Here is a 20,403-nt window from a genome sequence, read left to right on the forward strand (position 1 = left end):
CTTCCTTCAGGCAGTCCCTGATGTTGCTGGGTCTGCCTGATCGCTCCCTCTGAGGCCGAGATGACAGTTGAGGAGGGAGGGGCCTCTTCCTTCAGGCAGTCCCTGATGTTGCTGGGTCTGCCTGATCGCTCCCTCTGAGGCCGAGATGACAGTTGAGGAGGGAGGGGCCTCTTCCTTCAGGCAGTCCCTGATGTTGCGATCGCCGCAATGGGAGCAGTCTCCGCTTCCTCCCCGGCTTTGGAGCAAGCCTGGGCCAGCTCCCAGGCCGGGAAGAAGGCGGAGGCTGCTCCTCAACGCGGCGATCGCCGCAGTGGGAAGCGGCCTCCTACTCCTCCCGGTCTGGGAGGAAGCCTCGGCCGGCTCCCAGGCCGGGAAAGAGGCGGGGGCCGCCCCTCATCACGGCGATCGCCGCAGTGGGAAGTGGCCTCCTCCTCCTCCCTGGCCTCACGGAGGCCTTGGAGGACCCCGTGGCCGGAGCTCCAACCGCGGAGCCGCCTCCAAGGCCTCGCTGGGGCCCAGGAGGGAGCGTCTCCGCGGCTGGAGCTCCAACCGCGGAGAGCCCTCCCAGGCCTCAGCAAGGCCTTGGAGCCGCCGCGGGGGCTGAGGTGACCGCGGTGGGCAGGGCCGTCCCGGTTTGGGCGCCAAACCGGACCGGGACCGGGACAGCACCGCCCAAACCGGGATTGTCCCGCCCCCCGGCGGGATATGGCAACCCTATTTTGGAGGCACCCAACAACAAAACAGCGTCCATGTCATGCGAAATTTAGCCTTGAGAAGAGAGAGTCAAGGGGTAACATAATAGCCCTGTTTAAATATTTGAAGGGGTGTTATATTGAAGAGGGAGCAAGTTTGTATTCTGCTGCTCCAGAGACTAGGACCCGGAGCAATGGATGCAAGCTCCAGGAAAAGATTCCAGCTCAACATTACGAGGAATGATGGTCTTTCAGGCTGTCTAGACCTAAGCTGCATAAGACTTTAACATAAAGGTCATAACTAGAACCTTAGGTGCAGAAATGAACCAATGGCCAGTGAAGGTGCTTCCATCAAAGAGTCATAGGCGCTTTACAGACTGCCCAGAAGGGGCAGTCTCGCGCCGCTGCTGGTTGCTCCACGAGGGAGCTGCAGCAGCCAAACCGCACAGCTCCCTCGCAGAGCAAAAAGACGCTCCAAAATGGCGCTTCTTTCTGCGGCGCGGATATGACGCCACGAGGCGCCAATGGCGCACTCGCAGTGTCATATGTGCTGCGCGATGTGCGGATGCAGCGCATCTGCTACGTAAAGATGGCGGCCCCGTGTGGAACAGGCACCGCCATTTTGTATGGACTGGGTCCGTATTAGGACCTAGTCTGTACTTTATGCCCGTTTGTAACGGGCCATATGTTCCTTGTAACCTGTCCCAGTCAGCACTCTGGCCACAGCATTTTGGGCCTAATGAAGCTTCCAAACAGTTTCCGAAGACAGTTTTCAAAGGTAGGGAAATTGTATCTATTACTCTTCCCTTCCCTTCCCCATGCCAAAATCTAGAAGGCAAAATTAAACCTTAAAACCCATGGTTCAAGAGACAGAGGCAAGGTTTCTCAACCAGGGTTCTGTGGAAGGCTAGGGTACAGTGAGAGGTTGCTTAGGATTCTATAAGAGATTGTGACTGGGAGAAACAAAACCCTCTTTTGAGCTATAGCTATAATCCTTTTTATGCAGGGGTTCCCTAAGACCTAAAGAAACATTTGGGGCCATTTTCATCAGCTGGTTGGATTTCCCCCCCAGTGTAGGAAGTCCTTCAGCCACTGGGAGGCAATTGAGAGCTGGTTGTTTCGCTCTCTTATTTCTTAAAGCATTGCCTCTAGTTTCTTCTGTATTGAGGCTGCTTGCTTTTGACTACTAAAATGGTTGTATCTTATAAATCAATGCCACATTAAGATCTATAGAGGTGGTTATATAGGGCATGTACTTTGGAAACAAATAATCAGAAGTTTAAACAGTGCAGGTGGCCCATAAATATCTCAAGGCTGCATCTGCACAGCAGAAATAATCCAGATTGGCACTATTTTAACTGCCATGGCTCAGTACTAGGGAATTCTGGGAACTGCAGTTTGTTCTGACACCAGAGCTCTCTGACAGAATTTCCCAGAATTTCATAGCATTGAGCCATGGCAGTTAAAGTGGTGTCAGCCTGGATTATTTCTGCAGTGTGGATGCAGCCCAAGAAGGGAAGGGCAGCATTTACTGCATTATGATTTAACCCGTTTTTAACCATCTTCCATATCTAATGATACCCCCAAGCAGTGTAGCACTACCATAGTTAGAGAGAGAGAGAAAAAGAGAGGGAGGGAGAGAATATTGTTTTTGTTGCTATCTACCCTCGAGTTCACTCCAACTCATGGAGAACCCATATGTCAGACCCCTCCATGCCCCCGTGTCCTCAGCTGTTCTTCTCAGGTCTTGCAAACTCAAGACATCTGTGACTTCTTTGACTGAATATATCCATCGGCAATGCAGTCTTCCTCTTTTCCTACTGCCCTCTACCATCCCCAGCATCATTGTCTTTTCCAGTGATTCATGCCTTCTCGTGTCCAAAGTACGATGGCCTCAGTTTGGTCATCTTGGCCCCCAGGGACTGCTCAATCGCTGACCAGCGCACACCAGAGGGAACACCACCTGCACTCCTGCAGGGAAGACCATCACTCTTGCAAGCAAAGCACCGCCAAGACTTCTGCAAAGAACAGAGAAATCTGTTTCATCATCCATTCCTTTTGTCTCTCCCTCCAAGGCTCCTATCTGCCTGCCTCCCTGCGTCCTGCTGAGGAAGACCATCTAGATGCTCACAGGAGAAGGTCCCACAAATTGATCCTAGACAATGAGGAAATCGAAAGAGTTAAAGAGTTGCAGTCAAGAAATCAGAAGGAAGACTAAGGAGATTATCGCACTGCGTTCTGAGACCGTTCTCATCACGTGATGAGAACGGAACGCATTTGAGTATACCGCACGTATGTGTTCCAATCGGGTTCTCAGAACGTTTAAATGTGTTCCAAATGTGTTCCAGGAGGGTACAGATATGAATGTGTTCCCAGAGAGCTGAAACGTGATGAGAACGTTCCAACAGAGGTGTGTGCGGTATTCTTATCTGTTCTCAAATCCGTTCTCTCATTCCTCCGTCTCCTGATTGGCTGAAAGAATGACAGGCAGGGAGGCAGGCAGGCGAGCGACTGCAGTGAGGGAAGGGGTGTGTGTGAGAGGGGGGAAAGAAGGAGGGAGGGAAGGGAGGAAAATTGGGACAAGTGAGAGAAGAGGAAAGAAGGGAAAGAGAGAGAAAGAGAGAGGGAAACAGGGGGGCCAGAGCAGAGAGCAAGAGGGAGAGGGTCTGGCTGCTTCTGCGGGGGCCTCTAGTGTCATGTCCAGCGGGGCTCCTGTGCTGGCAGCCTGCAGGAGGCAAGGATGGCAGGGATGCCCAGGACCTTCTCCTCCTTCCCTCCAGGAAGGAACCCACAAAAGCTCCTCTGTTTGGAACAACACACAAAAGCAAGCAAACAACTCCCAGAATTCCATAGCAAAGAGCCAGACAAGAATTAAAGCGGGGAGGGAAGCTCACAGGCCCCACCTGGAATATTGTGTCCAGTTCTGGGCACCACAATTCAAAAAGGAGTGTGTCCAAAGGAGGGCGACTAAAATGGTGAAAGGTCTGGAAACCATGCCCTACAAGGAACGACTTAGGGAGCTGGGGATGTTTAGCCTGGAGAAGAGAAGATTAAGAGGTGATATGATAGCCCTGTTTAAATATTTGAAGGGATGTCACATTGATGAGGGAGCAAGCTTGTTTTCTGCTGCTCCAGAGACTAGGACCCGGAGCAATGGATGCAAGCTCCAGGAAAAGAGATCCCACTTCAATATTAGGAGGAACTTCCTGAGAGTAAGGGCTGTTCGACAGTGGAACACACTCTTTCCTCGGAGTGTAGTGGATTCTCCTTCCTTGGAGGTCTTTAAGCAGAGGCTGGATGGCCATCTGTTGGGGATGCTTTGATTGAGATTTCCTGCATGGCAGAAGGGGGTTGGACTGGAGGGCCCTTGTGGTCTCTTCCAACTCTATGATTCTATGATTCTATGAAGGCACACATTACATGCGCACACACACAGGAGGCAAAAGGGTGACATCAGCCAAAATGGGGAATTGGGATGACAGCAGAGGACTCTTCTTTTCTAACCGGTTTAAAGAGCTGCTATGGCTGCCGGGGCTCTGCCCTTGGCCCAGTCCCCTCCCTGGCAACTTGCTTTTCTTCGGCTTGAAGAGACCTGCATGGAGCTCCTCCTTCTTCCCAGCCTTGCAAAGGAGGTTTGGGATGCAACTTGCAAGGCTCATCTCTCCCCATTTCTCTTTCTCCCTGCCTTCCTCCCGATCTCAGCCTTGCAAAGGAGGTTTGGGATGTAACTTGCAAGGCTCATCTCTCCCCATTTCTCTTTCTCCCTGCCTTCCTCCCGATCTCAGCCTTGCAAAGGAGGTTTGGGATGCAACTTGCAAGGCTCATCTCTCCCCATTTCTCTTTCTCCCTGCCTTCCTCCCGATCCCTCCTTCTTCCCTCCCTTCCCTCCCTCCTCCTTTCCCCCCTCTCTCTCTCACACACACCCCTTTCCTCACTGCAGTCGCTCGCCTGCCTGCTTCACTGCCTCCCTGCCTGTCATTCTTTCAGCCAATCAGGAGACGGAGGCAGCCTTGGTGGAATATGTTCTCGGAACGGTTTCAGGAATCGCTGTGCGGTAAAATGCAGTTCTGATCACGTTCTGATCACGTTCTAGTTTACTAATGCAGTAATATCTGTTCCAGGAACGTTCTCATCACGTGATGATAGGAACGTTCTCAGAACACAGTGCGATAATCTCCTAAGAATGGGAAGGGCAGCTATGAAAGAGCTAGAAAAGAGTAAAGATTTACAATTGAGTACTAAAGTTAGAATTGTATTCCCCATCACTATGTATGGCTGTGAGAGCTGGACAGTTAAGAAAGTGGAAAGGAAGAAAATCAACTCATTTGAGATGTGGTTCTGGAGAAGAGTGCAGAGGATACTGTGGAAAGCCAAAAAGACAAACAAGTGGTCCTTGAACATGTCAAGCCTGAACTCTCCCAGGAAGCCAAGATGATCAAACTGAGGCTGTTATACTTTGGGCACATCATGAGAAGGCATGAATCACTGGAAAAGACAATATTGCTAGGAAAGGTGGAGAGAAATAGAAAGAGAGGAAGGACACATACTAGATAGACGGACTCTATCAAGAAGGCCATGGGTCTAAATCTACAGGACCTAAGCAGAGCACTGGAGGACTGGGGATCTTGGAGACATCTCATCCACAAAGTCACTTAGGCGGGGTACAAACCGCCGCTTTGCGGCGGTCTGCCGCCGCCGCCGGTAGGTCCGTGGGGGAGCCGGAGCCTTCAGACGGCGCGGCTCCCGCGCGGACCGAAAAAGAAGCTCCAAAATGGAGCTTCTTTTTCAGTCGCATTTGTGACGTAGCGAGGCGCCAGGGGCGCACTCGCTACGTCATAAAGGCTGCGACACGTACGGACGCTCAGCGTCCGATACGTAAAGATGGTGGCGCCCATGTGGAAGGGGCGCTGCCATCTTGTACATATAGGATACGTACTAGGGTTAGGGGGGTGCGGAAGCACCGCCCCTTCCTAACCCTAGTACGTATCCTATACGTACTATATGGCGGTATGTATCCCGCCTATGAGTCAAGGTAGACTCAATGGCAGCTAACAACAACAACATCCATATGAGCAATTGACTGCTCAACATGTACATGGCACATGGGACAGGACAGCCCTTTGTTGTGATCAAACATAGCTCATATTATGGTTGTATGAGCTCCAGAAGCCCATGTGAAAAGAACATTGTATACCTACCAACATATTCTGCAATCATCAAGAGAGGCCCTTCTTTGCTGGAAGCTAGTTGATCGATTGCAAAGAAGAAACAGGACCTTCCCAGCAATGATCCCTTCCTTGCAGAGCTTCTCCATTTGCAGTCTTTTATAATGGACCCTCCACTTATGCAGGAATCCATTCTGGATCCCTTTGCGAAAGGGGAAATTAGCATATGCTGGAGCCTCATAGAAAGTAATGGGGCTTGTGTCTGGAGTATGCGGCAGCGTGTGCGCACCACGGGAGCACCTCCATTAGTTCTTCTGGGGCGCATGACGGGCTCTTCCGGCACAGTTTTCAGCATATGCTGAAAGCTGCATATGGCGCGCCCATGTAAAACGCGGGCGCACTGTACAAGGCAGCCAACTTACCAGAATGCACAACCGACGGAACATACTGAACTTACTTTTGAGTAAATGTGCTTAGGCTTGGTTTTGAAGACCTTTCTCTGAGACTGGAATTGGGTTCATTGTTAGTGCTGGTTTCCTCTTTAACTGCCATTTGGTTTTATCCTTGATTACTTCTTTTTAATGTGACTGTATTTTCCTCCTTGCATTTTTCAGCTGCATTGCAAGGAGGATCCAAAGCCCTTGCAGGGCTAAGCAGGTGGTGAACACAAAATTAAACAAATATTTGGCTAATTTATAGATGTTCCCAGGTACTGTTGTGGGCCTGGAGCTTTTTGGATCAGGTGGCCTACAGATTTGAATAAAGTTCTCTTTGACTTTGTTTAATGCAGCTTGACTTTTAATTTAATTGCCTTCAATTCCCAGAGGGACTGTAGGGAAATAAAGTCATACATTTCAATCAATACGTATAGGTTTACATTATGTCGTGAAAAGATGGAGAACTCTGTTAGGGGGAAAGAATCAATAATTCGCTTTTTATCAATGTGGGGACTCCAGTTTGGGTTTCTACACAAAACAAACAAACAAAAAACATAATCCCCAAATCTACATCTTTTTCAGTAGCCACAATAGAAACGGTGGAATTGCTAATGAATTCAGCTTCAGGCACTTCAGTGGACTTCTTTAGCCAGGAAATTAATATTTTAACATGCCTGCTGCTGTTCTTCTTCGAAATCTACTTGCATTGCAACTCCAGAGGATTGCATAAACCAAACGTGGACTGAAGGACTGCAGACTCCCCAGGAAGGTGCAGAATTCAACAGGCCAAAGGGATTCCTCCTCTAACAATCCATACCCCATCTTTTTCCAAAGGCAGCTTGCAGTTTAAAACACATTTTGTTTGTTGTGTGCCTTCGAAGCTGCTTTAGGGTTGTGGTGACTCTATGGAGAACCTTGGCAAGATTTGTTCAGGGGAGGTTTGCCTTTGCCTTCCTCTGTGGCTGAGAGAGTGTGACTTATCCAAGGTCACCCAGTGGGTTTCCACGGCTGAGCAGGGATTTGAATCCTCATTTCCCAGAGTCTCAATGCACCACTCAAAATGATACTTTGAATCCCATTTTAGGATTATAAATCCCATAAATAAAATAAAATACCATGCTGCCTCCAGAGCCTGAGAGAGTGTGACTTGCCCCAGATCACCCATGGGATTTCCATGGGAGGACAGGGATTTGAACTCTGCTCTTTCCAGACTCCTAGTCCAACACTCACATTAATACACCACGTTGATCCTTGTAAAAACAAATACAATACGGCTACAAACATTCAAAAGTCAACATTAATATAGAGTTGAGCTAATCACAATATCAAAGCAATTTAAAATCTGCAGCTGAAATGGACTTGATCAAACAGTTCAATAAGAACTTTACACCACTTTAAGCTCGATCCTATTGAATCCTGCAATTTGTAGCTTTGCAAGGTCTTTAGCTTTCTCTGGCAAAGAGTGCTGGCGTGCCTCACCAAACTACAAATCCCAGGATTCTGTAGGCTGGAGCCATCATGGCAGTTAAAAGTAGTGTCAAACTGCATTATTTCTGCTATGTAGATGCACCCAGAGATGTCTTCCTCTTTCGTCCCTCTGCCACTGCTACACTTCTGCAAAAAGTTCCTTATACCGATATAATGAAGCATTATGCCACCATGGCTGCATCCCCTCTGTAGAAATAATCCTGTTTGACACCACTTTAACTGCCATGGCTCAGTGCTATGGAATCCTGGGAACTGTAGTTTTGTGAGGCATTGAGCCTTCTCTGCTTAACAAAACTGCAAATGGTGCACTCAGGACGTAATTGGCACGGTGTGACATGCGGATGCTATGTGTCTGTCACATCATAATGGTGGCACTTGTGTACACGGGATGCCGCCATTATTTCGCCACCAGCACGTATTAGGATTAGGGACCATGCAGTTGTTGCGCGGTCCCTAACCCTAAAATCTTTGCCAGCATGGTGCTTTTGCGCAGTCTGTGCCGCGCCATTCTTACAAAAAAAAGTAGCGGAGGAACAAAAGACTATGCCAGTGATACAGACTCACCACTAGTACTTGGATGGGAGACCATGAGCGAATACTAAGCGCTGTATTTCAGAGGAAGAAACTGGCAAAATCACCTCTAAGTATCCCTTGCCTAAGAAAACCTTATGAAATTCACAGGCAACTTGAAGGCAGACACACACAAGGAAGAAGCACTATACCCAGACTACACACACCACGCCTGTTTTTTGTCTTGTGTCCGCATGCTCTAATAAAATAATAAATAATAATAAAAGCTTTATTTATATACCGCCCTTCTAAAAAATCAGGGCAGTGTACAACATATTGAACAATACAATACAATAATAAAAATAAAAATACATTCAATTAAAAACATCAATAAAACAATTCTAGCCAGCTTGCCTTTGCTGACGAGAAGAGAAGGGGGGAGGTATTCGGGGCGCACATTAGGGGTATGCCTGCTTGAACAAAAAGGTCTTCACCCCTTTTTTAAACTGGGCTAGGGAGGTGGCCGAGCGGAGCTCAGCGGGCAGAGAGTTTCAGAGGTTGGGGGCCGAGGTGGTAAAGGCCCTCCTAGACGTGGAAGCTAATCTGACCACTGGAACCCTTAGCAATTGTTGCCCAGATGTTCTGAGTGTGCGGGGCGGATTGTATGGAGAGAGGCGGTCCTCTAGGTACCCTGGACCCAAGCCATTTAGGGCTTTATAGGTAATAACCAACACCTTGTATTGCGCCCGGAAGCGAATGGGCAGCCAGTGCAGATCTTTAAGCACTGGTGTTATATGACTGGCCCTGGACGTGCCAGTGACCAGTCGGGCTGCCATATTCTGCACTAGTTGCAGCTTCCGGGTATGGTACAAGGGTTGCCCCATGTAGAGCGTGTTGCAGAAATCCAAGCGAGAGGTTACCAGAGCGTGTACTACAGTTTCAAGGTCCCTCTGGCCCAGGTAGGGACGCAGCTGGCGTATCAGCCGAAGCTGATAACAGGTGCTCCTGACCGTCGCATCCACCTGAGATGTGAGGTGGAGGGATGAGTCAAGGAGCACCCCCAGACTGCGTACAGAGTCCTTCACAGGAAGCGTGATCCCGTTCAGGACAGGTGGAACCACCGCCGTCCCCGGGCCAGGAGAACCTATCACGAGCACCTCCGTTTTCTCTGGATTCAGGCTGAGTCTGTTTTCTCTCATCCAGCCCATTACCAACTCCAGACAGGCCACGAGAGGAGAGATGCCATCCCTGGTCACTGCATCAGTCGGAGACATAGAGAAGACTATTTGGGTGTCATCAGCGTACTGATAACCCCGCGCCCCATGTCTCCGGATGATCTCTCCCAGCGGTTTCATGTAAATGTTAAAGAGCATGGGAGACAGAATGGCTCCTTGAGGGACCCCGGATATAAGGGCCCTCTTATCGGAGCACACGTCTCCCAGCTGCACCATCTGGAACCTCCCAGAGAGGTAGGACCGGAACCACTGAAGAGCAGTGCCCCCGATTCCCACCCCTGCCAGGCGCTCCAGAAGGATACCATGGTCTATGGTATCGAAAGCCGCTGAGATGTCCAAGACCACCAGCAGGGACACGCTACCCCTGTCCATGCCCAGACGGAGATCATCAACCAAGGCGACCATAGCAGTTTCAACCCCGTAGCCCGCCCGAAAGCCGGTTTGAAATGGGTCTAGATAGTCCATTTCATCCAAGATCGATTGAAGCTGGATTGCAACCGCCCTCTCAATCACCTTCCCCAAAAATGGCAGTAGCGAAACTGGCCGATAATTATTATGCATCAGGGGGTCAAGGGAGGGCTTTTTAAGCAAAGGTTTTACTGTGGCCAATTTTAAGCTTGCTGGAAATTGCCCATCCCTCAAGGATGTATTAATAATCCGGTGTAACAATGAAGTTACCACCGGTCCCCCCTGAGCCGCTAGCCATGAGGGACAGGGATCGAGAGAGCAAGTTGTCTTCCTAACACTTCTAAGGATCTTGTCCACATCATCGGTACTAACAGACTCAAACTGATCCAGTTTAATAGAGTCCACGGAGGCTCTGATACCTCTTCTCTAGGTTCTGCTCTAATACTGGCATTAAGACCTTCGCTTATCCGAGAGGTTTTATCCGCGAAGAAGTTGTTAAATTGGTCACAGCAGGCCTTAGAAGGTTCAAGGATCTGGTTCAGGGCAGGGGGGAGCTGAGTTAGCTCCCTCACAACCCTGAACAACTCTGCTGGACGTGACTCCGCAGACGCGACACGAGCACCATAGAACGAATTCTTAGCTGCTCATATCGCCTCTCCATAGTCCTCCAAAAGACGGTCTAGAAGAGCCTTGTCGGCTAAGCGCAGGTGTTTCCGCCAGACGTGCTCTAGCCGTCGCAGCACCCGCTTCCTTGCCCGGAGGTCTTCCGTATACCAGGGCTTCCTTTTGGAAGCAGGCCTGAGAGGGCACTTGGGGGCGATACTGTGTATAGCCTTGGAAAGATCAGTATCCCAGATCTTAGTCAGGGCATCAACAGAGTCGCCGTCATTTCCAACCATGTGCCCTTCTAGGGCTTCCTGGAACCTTTTGGGTTCCATCAGCCTTCGAGGGTGGACCATTCTAATAGGTCCGCCACCCCTGGGAGGGATCTGGGTAGAAGCCTTGATTTTCACCTCCACCAGGAAATGATCCGTCCATGACAGGGCGGAAATATTAGTTATTTCCGCCCACGGATTTTCCATATCCGTACAAAAGACCAGATCGAGTGTATTACCCTTAAAATGCGTCGGACCCGAGACCAATTGAGACAGGCCCATGGCCGTCATGGTATCCATGAATTCCCGAGCCGCACCAGATGGAATATAGTTGGCTGCGAAGGGGATGTTGAAGTCACCCAGGACAAGTAGCCTGGGTGTCTCCAGCATCAACTCCGAGGCCAACTGTGCCAGCTCATTAAGGGAGTCTGTTAGCGCACGGGGTGGCCGATACACCAACAAAATCCCCAAACTGTCCCTGGCCTTCAGGGTCAAGTAAATACACTCGATAAAGGAAGTTTGACGAACATGGTTCCTGATAAGAGGCAAGGTGTTCTTATGAACCAAGGCAACACCCCCCCCCCCCCACCTAACCTGGACTGGTCCTTCACTGAGAACCCGGCAGGGAGGGCCTGAGCCCACACAGCTTCCCCTTTAGGCCCAAACCAGGTCTCAGTATTGCAAGCCAGGTCACAGTTGTTATCTACAAGCAGGTCATGTATGATGTGGGACTTGTTGTTAATAGACCTGGCATTGCACAGGAGCAGAGACAGGGTTTGTGGCACGGTTGGAATGACCCTCAGGTCCTTTTGGTTAGGAGGAGGACAGGAAGGAGGGATAGATATTAAGCATCGATCTCGCCTTCCTCTGTAACGCAAGTCCACACTCCTACCGCCATACCTCCCCCTGCCCCACACTATCTCAATAGGAGCTCCGCTCATGCAAGAATTACCCTCTGCCTCCCCAGCCAAAGCATTCCCCGCATCCATATCCTCCCCCTCTCCCTACCGAACAGCGATAAAGACAGAGATATGGCACTGCAGTCATTCTCTGTCTAATGCTGGCATGGAAACAACCCTCTTGCCCTTGCGCAGCTGCAAAGAAGCGCAGCTGCGCAGCTGCGAAGGTGTGAAAGTCCGGTGTTCAGTCCGTGGGTGCCCCCCCCCGGGCCAGTGCGCAGATGCGCACCTCTGACAACCCAGGGAAAAAACGCCCGGCAGCAACACAGCTCTCAGCAGGAGTCCGGTGGCAAGGGGAGGAGTGACGAAGGAGGGGACCAGGCAGCCCGGCTTTGTACGTGCCGCTGCCCCGACACGCCCCTCTCTCCGCCTTCCCCCCAGGTGTCCCGAATTCAGCTCACCAAGGCCGCCGCCGAGACGCTGAGGGGATGGAAAGTCCGGTGTTCAGTCCGTGGGCGCCCCCCCCCCCCCGGGCCGGTGCGCAGATGCACACCTCCAACAACCCGGGGAAAAACCGCCCGGCAGCAACACAGCTCTCAGCAGGAGTCCGGTGGCAATTATCTTACTAAAAACACACAGATACAGAAGTTTTAGACCATGGCTCAGAAAGTCCTGTACATGTTTAACTTAACCTGAAAATCCCTAGGAACATATGGCATTTTAAACGGCTAAGCAAGCTGTTTTCCTCAACTCATTTTGAACTTAGAGTCCCTTGCTGACTTGTCTCCTTCAAACAGTCTTCATCATGCTAATGGACCTTCCTACCCACCAGCAATATCCCTTTCAATTAATATCAAATTATGCAATTAATTTGATAATATCATTATAAAAATCACAGTTTAGCTTACTGTGGAGGCAGTTTGAATGGAGATAATAAAGTTTTCATACTCCAAGTGACATTTGCTGTTCATGTATATCCTGCTTTCCCCCCTGAATTGGGACTTAAAGCACTCACAGTGTCTCTAGGGAGGTGGACTATTGCTTTATCTGATGGTGCATCTGCACCTTAGAAATAATGCAGTTTTAAACAACTGCTACAGCTCCATCCAGGTGGAAGCCTGGGATTTGTAGTTTCACAAGGTCTTTAGCCTTCTCTGCCAAAAGTGCTGGTGCCCCACAAACCTAAAAATCCCAGGACTCTATAGAATGGAACCCTGGCAGTTAAAGTGGTGTCAAGCTGCTTTATTTCTACAGTGTAGATGCACCCTGAGAAGCTGGCCTATCATGCTTGACTAACCAGAGAAAGAAGACAAGATTTAAAAATGAATGGAAGAAAAATGAAAAAAGAAGAAGGAAGTAAGGACGACAACTTCAGAGCAGTCTGGTTACCTTTCATTCCTGAGAACTCAACATCAGGACCAGGTCTTCTGGAATAACATTACTGGAAACCCACTGTTCAGTTCCAGCTAGAGTAGTCCCTTTGAATTAATTGCTCAATGGTAATTCAACACAAAGGTAAATAGGATAGTTTCAGTGGACTATGGTAGTCAGGACTAACAATAGGAGCTAGGCCTTTGAGCAGGCATCGGCAACCTACGGCCCGCGGGCCGGATCAGGCCCGCGGAGACCGTCAGAGCGGCCCCAGGCCGTCCCTGCCGCCGATTGCCGCCGGCGGCGCCCCCCTTCCCCCGCCCTGTGAGAAGGCTTCGGCCTTCCCAGGGGGCGGGGAGAGGCTGTGGGGCCGGGGGCCTGGTGAGAGGGAGGCGGGGGTCCCCCTCGTCCTTTTCCTCAAGCCTGCGGTTGCTGCAGAGCCGCGGGCCTGGCGAGAGGGAGGCGGGGTTCCCCTTGTCCTTTTCCCCAAAGCAAGAGGCAAAGCAAGGTGGGAAATCACCCTCCTCAGGGATTTGGGTGCAAAAGGCGCGCTTCTTCTTCTTCTTTGCTGTTGCTGCTGCTGCTGCAGGCGCCTTTTCCCCCTCTCAGAAGTTCCTGCGGGGGCCGGAGGAAGAGGAGGAAGGCCGAGAAAAAACGGAGGAGAAAGAAGGAAGGGAAACCCCTGCCTTTCCCTCCCTTCCTTGTCCTCTTTCTCCTCTGTTTTTTTCTGCTTTCCTCTTCCTCCAGCCTCCTTTACCCTTCTCTCCCCAGAGTTTGCCTCCAACTCTCTCCTTCTCTCTCTCTGTCTCACACACACAAAATCTCTGGCCCCACTTTTCTCCCCCCCCCCCCGCTTCCCCTCTTTTGAGTAAGAGTAGGAGAGAGGAGGCAGCCACGTGGTTGTTGTTGTTGTTGTTGTTGTGTGCCTCCATTTGCAACTTATGGAGACCTTGAGGCAAAACTATCATGGGGCTTTTAGATCCAAAACACGCTTTGCAGAAATAACCCACTTTGAGGCCGCTTTAACTGCCTTAGCTCAGTGCTAAGGAATCCTGGAAATTGTAGTTTATTGTGGCACCAGAGCTCTCTGCCAGAGGCTAAATGTCTCATGAAACTACAGTTCCCAGAATTCCCTAGCATTGATCCAGGGCAGTTAAAGCAAGCTCAAACTGGATTATTTCTGCTTTATGTTTTGGGCCTCAGAGGGGAATTTTTTTCCCCTTTGCCACTGTCTTCTCCTGAGGCCGAGAGAGTGTGATTTTCCCAAGAGGGAACCCAGTGGAGATTCAAACTTTCCAGGGCAGAGAGATTTGTTGTGTGCCTTCAAGTCGTTTCGGACAATGGCATCTCTAAGGTGAACCTATCATGGAGTTTCCTTGGCAAAGTTTTTCAGAGTAGGTTTATCATGATTCCTCCTGAGGCTGAGAGAGTGTGGCTTGACCAAGAGCACCAAGTGGGTTTCCATGGATGAGCAGGGCTTCAAACTCTGGTCTCCAAGCACACAACTCAAACCACTGAACCATGCTGCCTCTCTGTATCTTCTGTGCTTTTAAAATGCTTGTTGTTGTATGCCTGCAAGTCGTTTCCAGTTTATATCTATATGTATATATCTGTGGGTGGGTGTGCATGTGTGTGTGAGAGTGTGTGTATTATATATAAATAGATGTGTTGATGTATATATGTGTATGTGTGGGAGATATATATATATATATATATATATATATATATAGGTGTGGATGTATGCATGTGTGTTTCTGTGTATATATGTGTGGGTGGGCATGAATGTGTGAATGTTTATATGAGTGAGTAGGTGTGTATGTATGTATATATGAGACAGACTCTGCACACTAAGTCTAAGGGGGGAGCTGTAAAGGGTTGTTGTTATGTAGTTGTGTGCCTCCACTCTCCTCCCCCTCCAGCTCTCTGTTGGTGGTGAGGGGGTTGTTGTTGTTGTTGTTGTTGTTGTTGCTGCTGCTGCTGCTGCTGTACACCTTCAGTCTATTTCCAATCCTGGCACAAAGTTTTTTGGTGAGTTTCTCCAAAGGAGGTTTGCCAGTATCTTCCTCTGAGGCTGAGAGAGTGTGATTTTCCCAAGGTCTCTCAGTGGGTTTCATGGGGTTTCCTTGGAGAGAGTTATATATAAAGAGATGTGTGGGTGTATAAGTGTGTGTGTGTGTGTGGGTGGGTATAAATGTGTGTGTGTAAATAGTGGCTGGGTATACATATGTCTATGTGTGTGTATGTATGTATTTTTGTGTGTGTGTGTGTGTGTGCGTATATATATATATATATATATATATATATTGGGGCAGACTGTGCCCCACTATGTCCAAGGGGGAGCTGTAGGGTTGTTGTTGTTATGTAGTTGTGTGCCTTCAAGTCCTTTCTGACCTATGTGGCAACCCTATAGTGGGGTTTTCTTGGCCATTAACTTTAGAGGAGGTTTGCCCTTGCCATCCCTTGAGGCTGAGAGAGTGTGAGCCTGTGGGTTTCCATGACCAAGCTGGGATGAGAACCCCAGTCTACAAAGTTGTCCGATGGTAAAACCACTATGCTGGTTCCTTTTTATCATCCTCTATTCTACATTGTAGAACTAATCCAGTGTGACACCAATTTTTAAGTGCTGTAGTTCCATCCTATGGAGTCCTGGGATTTGTAGTTTTACTTTGGTCTTCTCTGCAAAAGAGTGCTGGTGCCTCATAGAACTACTAATCCCAGGATTCTATAGGATGGAGCCATGGCAGTTAAGGTGGTCTCAAACAACGTTACTTCTACAGTGTAGTTGCAGCCTACATTAGAGCCACTGAATTGATGGAATCCTACTTGTTCATTCACTATTCATTCAGCAATTGATTGAATGTTTTTTTTCCCCTTAGTTGGGAATAACCAACAGGAATTTATTTATTTGTTTGTATTTTATTTATTTTATTTGGTTTATATGTGGCTTTTCTGTCCAGGAGGCTGTCCAAAAGATGCCCGATTTTGAGCAGGATTGTGGTTGTTTCTGACTTACTGTGACCTAAGGGTTTTCTTGACAAGGCTTTATAAGTATTTTTCCCTTTTTGCTATGGCATCCTCTGAGGCTGAGAGAGTGTGACTTGCCTCTATTTTTGTGTGCTTTCAAGTCTTTCCCAACTTAGGGCAACCCTGATTTTCTTCACATGAGGTTTGGGTTTGCTGAAGGCTGAGAGAGTGTGACTTGTGTGTATGGTGCCTACAAGTTGCTTCCAACTTATGGTGACCCTAAGCAGAAAATATTATGTGGTTTTCCTGGCAAATTTCATCAGGGGGATTTATTATTGCTAGTCTGAGGCTGAGAGAGTGTGCCTTGGGTTTTTACCTGGAAGTCCCACCCCAGAAGGCAGAGGTCCTGCTCCCCAGAGGGCAGATGCCCCTCCCCAGAAGCCTTGCCCCCAGAGGGAGGAAGTCCCGCCCCTGGCACCCAGTGCCACCCAGTGAAGAGATACCTTTGAGTTTGGGCACTCAGCTTCAAAAAGGTTCGCCATCACTGGGCTAGAATAACTCTCTATTTTCTATTTATTTATTTAATTTTTTGAAATTATTAAATTATTTATTTTTTTGCTTCGGCCCCCCAGTTGTCCGAGGGACAGGAACCCGGCCCCCGGCTCAAAAAGGTTGCCTACCCCTGCCTTTGAGTTTTGGCAAAAATAAATAAATCTTTGAACATAGTGCCAAGTTCAATTGTCAAAGAAATGAATGCCCACAGAGTTCTGCAGCAGTTGAACAATGCCTTTCTGTAGCTTGGAGCCTGGCAAACAGGTTTAGAAACAGGAGTGTTTCAGGTGGGTGTTTAGCAGGGGAGAACCCCAAGTCCTGTTTCAGGGCCTCCTTAAGACTTCTGAATATGGTCAGCAAGGGAGCTGCTGCAGTCACCGGCAACAGCTGTGGTGTGTTTGTGTTCGTGTCAATGGATGTAAGTAACTTCACCTGCATCATGTGCAAGTTGGTAGCACTGTTGGAAGAGAAAGGCCCAGCAGCTGGAAGTTCAAGCATCTACACTTCAGTGTATTAGGGAGCAAGAGGTTTTCATGGACACAGCAGAGGTCTAATACGTGTGTGTGAGAGAGAGAGAGAGAATGAGAAAGAGTAGATATGGATATATTAAAGTTAGAATTGCCCATGCCATCGTATTTCCCATTTCTGTGCCTGGGTGTTAATGCTTTTGAGATGAGTGACTTAGGGAGCTGGGTATGTTTAGCCTGGAGAAGAGAAGGTTAAGAGGTGATATGATAGCTCTGTTTAAATATTTGAAGGGATGTCATATTGAGGAGGGAGCAAACTTGTTTTCTGCTGCTCCAGAGAATAGGATACAGAGCAATGGATTCAAACCAGAGAAAAAGAGATTCCACCTTGACATTAGGATATAGGGTTGCCATAATTGTCCACTATTACCAGGGACAAAACGTAAGACAGATTCAAGACCAAACTGTAGGACAACTGCAGGGCAAAACTCGGCCCAAAATGTAGGACATTTAAAGTCCTCCATTTTTCTTAAATGTCCTACATTTTGGGCTGAGTTTTGTCCTGCAGTTGTCCTACAGTTTGGTCTAGAATTTATTCCATATTTTTTCCCTGGTAATAGTGGACAATTATGGCAACCCTAAAGGAAGAACTTCCTGGCAGTAAGAGTTGTTCAACAGCAGAAGACACTCCCTCCGAGAATGGTGGAGTATCCTTCTTTGGAGGTCTTTAAACAGAAGGCTATCTGTCGAGAATGCTTTGATTGTGAATTCCTACATGGCTGAAGGGAGTTGGACTGGATAGCCCTTGAGATCTCTTCCAACTCTATGATTCTATGATTCTGAACAGACAGGCCAAAATACCTCTTCAGGTCACTTTGGAGGTATGTTGTTTAAATGACACACACATCTCAAGAGGCCAGAAACTGTGCCAAAGCTGCACTCCAGCAGGCATATCCACCTGACCTGCTATAGTGAAGATTCCCACCCTGTTCAGATTATATGGAAAAACAGATCAATCAGATGTGTTGCTTCCTCTACTGTAACATTGCTGGCCAACTAGTATTATACTGTACTGTATTTTATTGTGTATTGTGGTTATATGATGATGTTTTTAATCTGTTATGTATTTTGTAGACTGTATTGCTGATATTGATGGGATCCTGCCTCGATCCATAGGGAGAGGTGGGAAATAGAAAAATAAAAATTATTATTATTATTATTATGATTATTATTATTAGTGCATGTGGCTTCCGGCCTCTTAAGATGCATGCATCATTTAAACATCATACTTCAAAAGTGACCCGAAGCAGTTTAATTTTGGCCTGTCTGTTTGGGCCCTATGATTCTAAATCATGGTGACACACAACAAATTATATAACCATATACACACATGTACTGACACACAGAGCCAGTGTGGTGTGATGGTTTCGGAACTGTATCTGGAGATCAGGGTTCAGTTCCCCCACTTGGCCATGGAAATCCCTGGGTGACCTTGGGCAGTCGCACACTCCCAGCCCCATAAAACTGTGTCATAGGGTCACTTTAGGGTCTCCATAAGTTGGAAATGACTTGAAGACATACAACAATAACAAAACCAGCATACATAATGCATAGAGTGGGCAATTGTGTTCAGTAATCATGCCCACCCATGTGCAACCTTGCACAATACATATGGATACCCATGCCACAATCATATCCACGGTGCATGCACTTGCTTGTACAATGCACAACCAGGTGCAACGTTCAAGCATGCAGAGTGCACCGTGTGCTTCATGTCTTCAGTTTTGGACTGAAAGCAGGCATCTTTCATCCAACAAAATGTCCAACCCCTTCTTGAGTGCATAAGATTCCAACCCTTGTGGCATTGCGTATGCATCAGCTTACAATCGGTTCCCATTGTTGTGCCAGCGTAAGTCATGGCTGCCACGGTCTTGCTGCAATGCACCAGGTATTGGGTGCTGTTTTCCCCACAATTTGTTAACTTAGCCATAGTGATGGGCAAGCAGAACCAAGTCCGCTAGATTGAGCACAGCAGAAGCTCTTTGTGTTCATATTCATTGCATTTTGTTGCTCTTCTTTTGCCAGCAGGGCTGTCAGTAATGAACCCCCCCCCCCCCCATCCTGCACCAACTTAATAAAACATGAAATGGGTAACGCTAAATAATCCTAATAACAGAAGGCAGATTTGAGCTCCCATATATTCCTCACTGTGGGATTTTAAACAAATGGGGGAAAGATCTGCACCCTGAGTTCCAGATGCATCTTTAATGGCAGTCCCCCAGGTCCGGTTCTCAAAATCTCTACCTAATTAAAAAAAACAGACCTAATGAGATGACAGAGATGGATGAATCACCCACTGAAGACGGGAAGAAAAATGCAATGACTTTAGATTCCTGGCTCTTTTAGAAAGACTGGGGGGGGGGGGGGTGTCTCAGTACAGTATACATATAAAACAGTTTCTTCTAAAAGGAGCTGTAACATGAATAATCAGGAAACAGAAGGCAGTGTTTAGCTTCCAGAGGAAAGTTTATAAAGCAAGAGGTTACTATAATGACACTATATATGAAAGGGATCTCAGGCCTGTTACAGACTGCCAAAATAAAGCTGCTTCAGGTCTCTTTGGAGGTATGCTGTTTAAATGATGCATGCATCCTAAGAATCCGGAGGCTGCACCAAAGCTGCACTCCGGTGCTTAGGAATGGAGTGTGGCTTTGGCGTGACATCCGGACTCTTAGGACCCATGCATCGTTTAAATAGCATACCTCCAAAGAGACCCAAAGCAGCTTTATTTTGGCAGTCTGTAACAGGCAGAGTCCTAGTAGGCCACAAACTGAACATGAGTGAACAGTGTGATGTGGACAGCTAAAAAGGCCAATATGATTCTAGGCCTCATCAATAAACGTATAGTGTCTAGATCAAAGGATATAATAGTGCCGTTCTATTCTGCTTTGGTCAGACATCACCTTTCATCGTTTTCATCATGGAATATTTTATTCAGTTCTGGGCACCACAATTTAAAAAGGATGTGGACAAGCTGTGGCATGTCCAGAGGAGGGAGATCAAAATGATGAAAGGTATGGAATTCATACCTTATGAGGAGAGACTTAGAGAGCTGGGTATGTTTAGCCTGGAGAAGAGAAGGTTAAGGGGGGGTATGATAGCCCTGTTTAAGTATTTGAAGGGGTGTCACATTGAGGATGGAGCAAGCTTGTTTTCTTCTACTCCAGAGAAAAGGACCCGGAGCAGTGGAGTCAAGCTACAAGAAAAGAGATTCCACCTCAACATTAGGAGGAACTTCCTGAGAGTAAGGGCTGTTTGACAATGGAAGACACTCCCTTGA

Source organism: Sceloporus occidentalis, unplaced genomic scaffold, assembly GCF_023333645.1.
Source record: "Sceloporus occidentalis isolate IW3139 unplaced genomic scaffold, rSceOcc1.0.p SCAF_4, whole genome shotgun sequence".
NCBI lineage: Eukaryota > Metazoa > Chordata > Lepidosauria > Squamata > Phrynosomatidae > Sceloporus > Sceloporus occidentalis.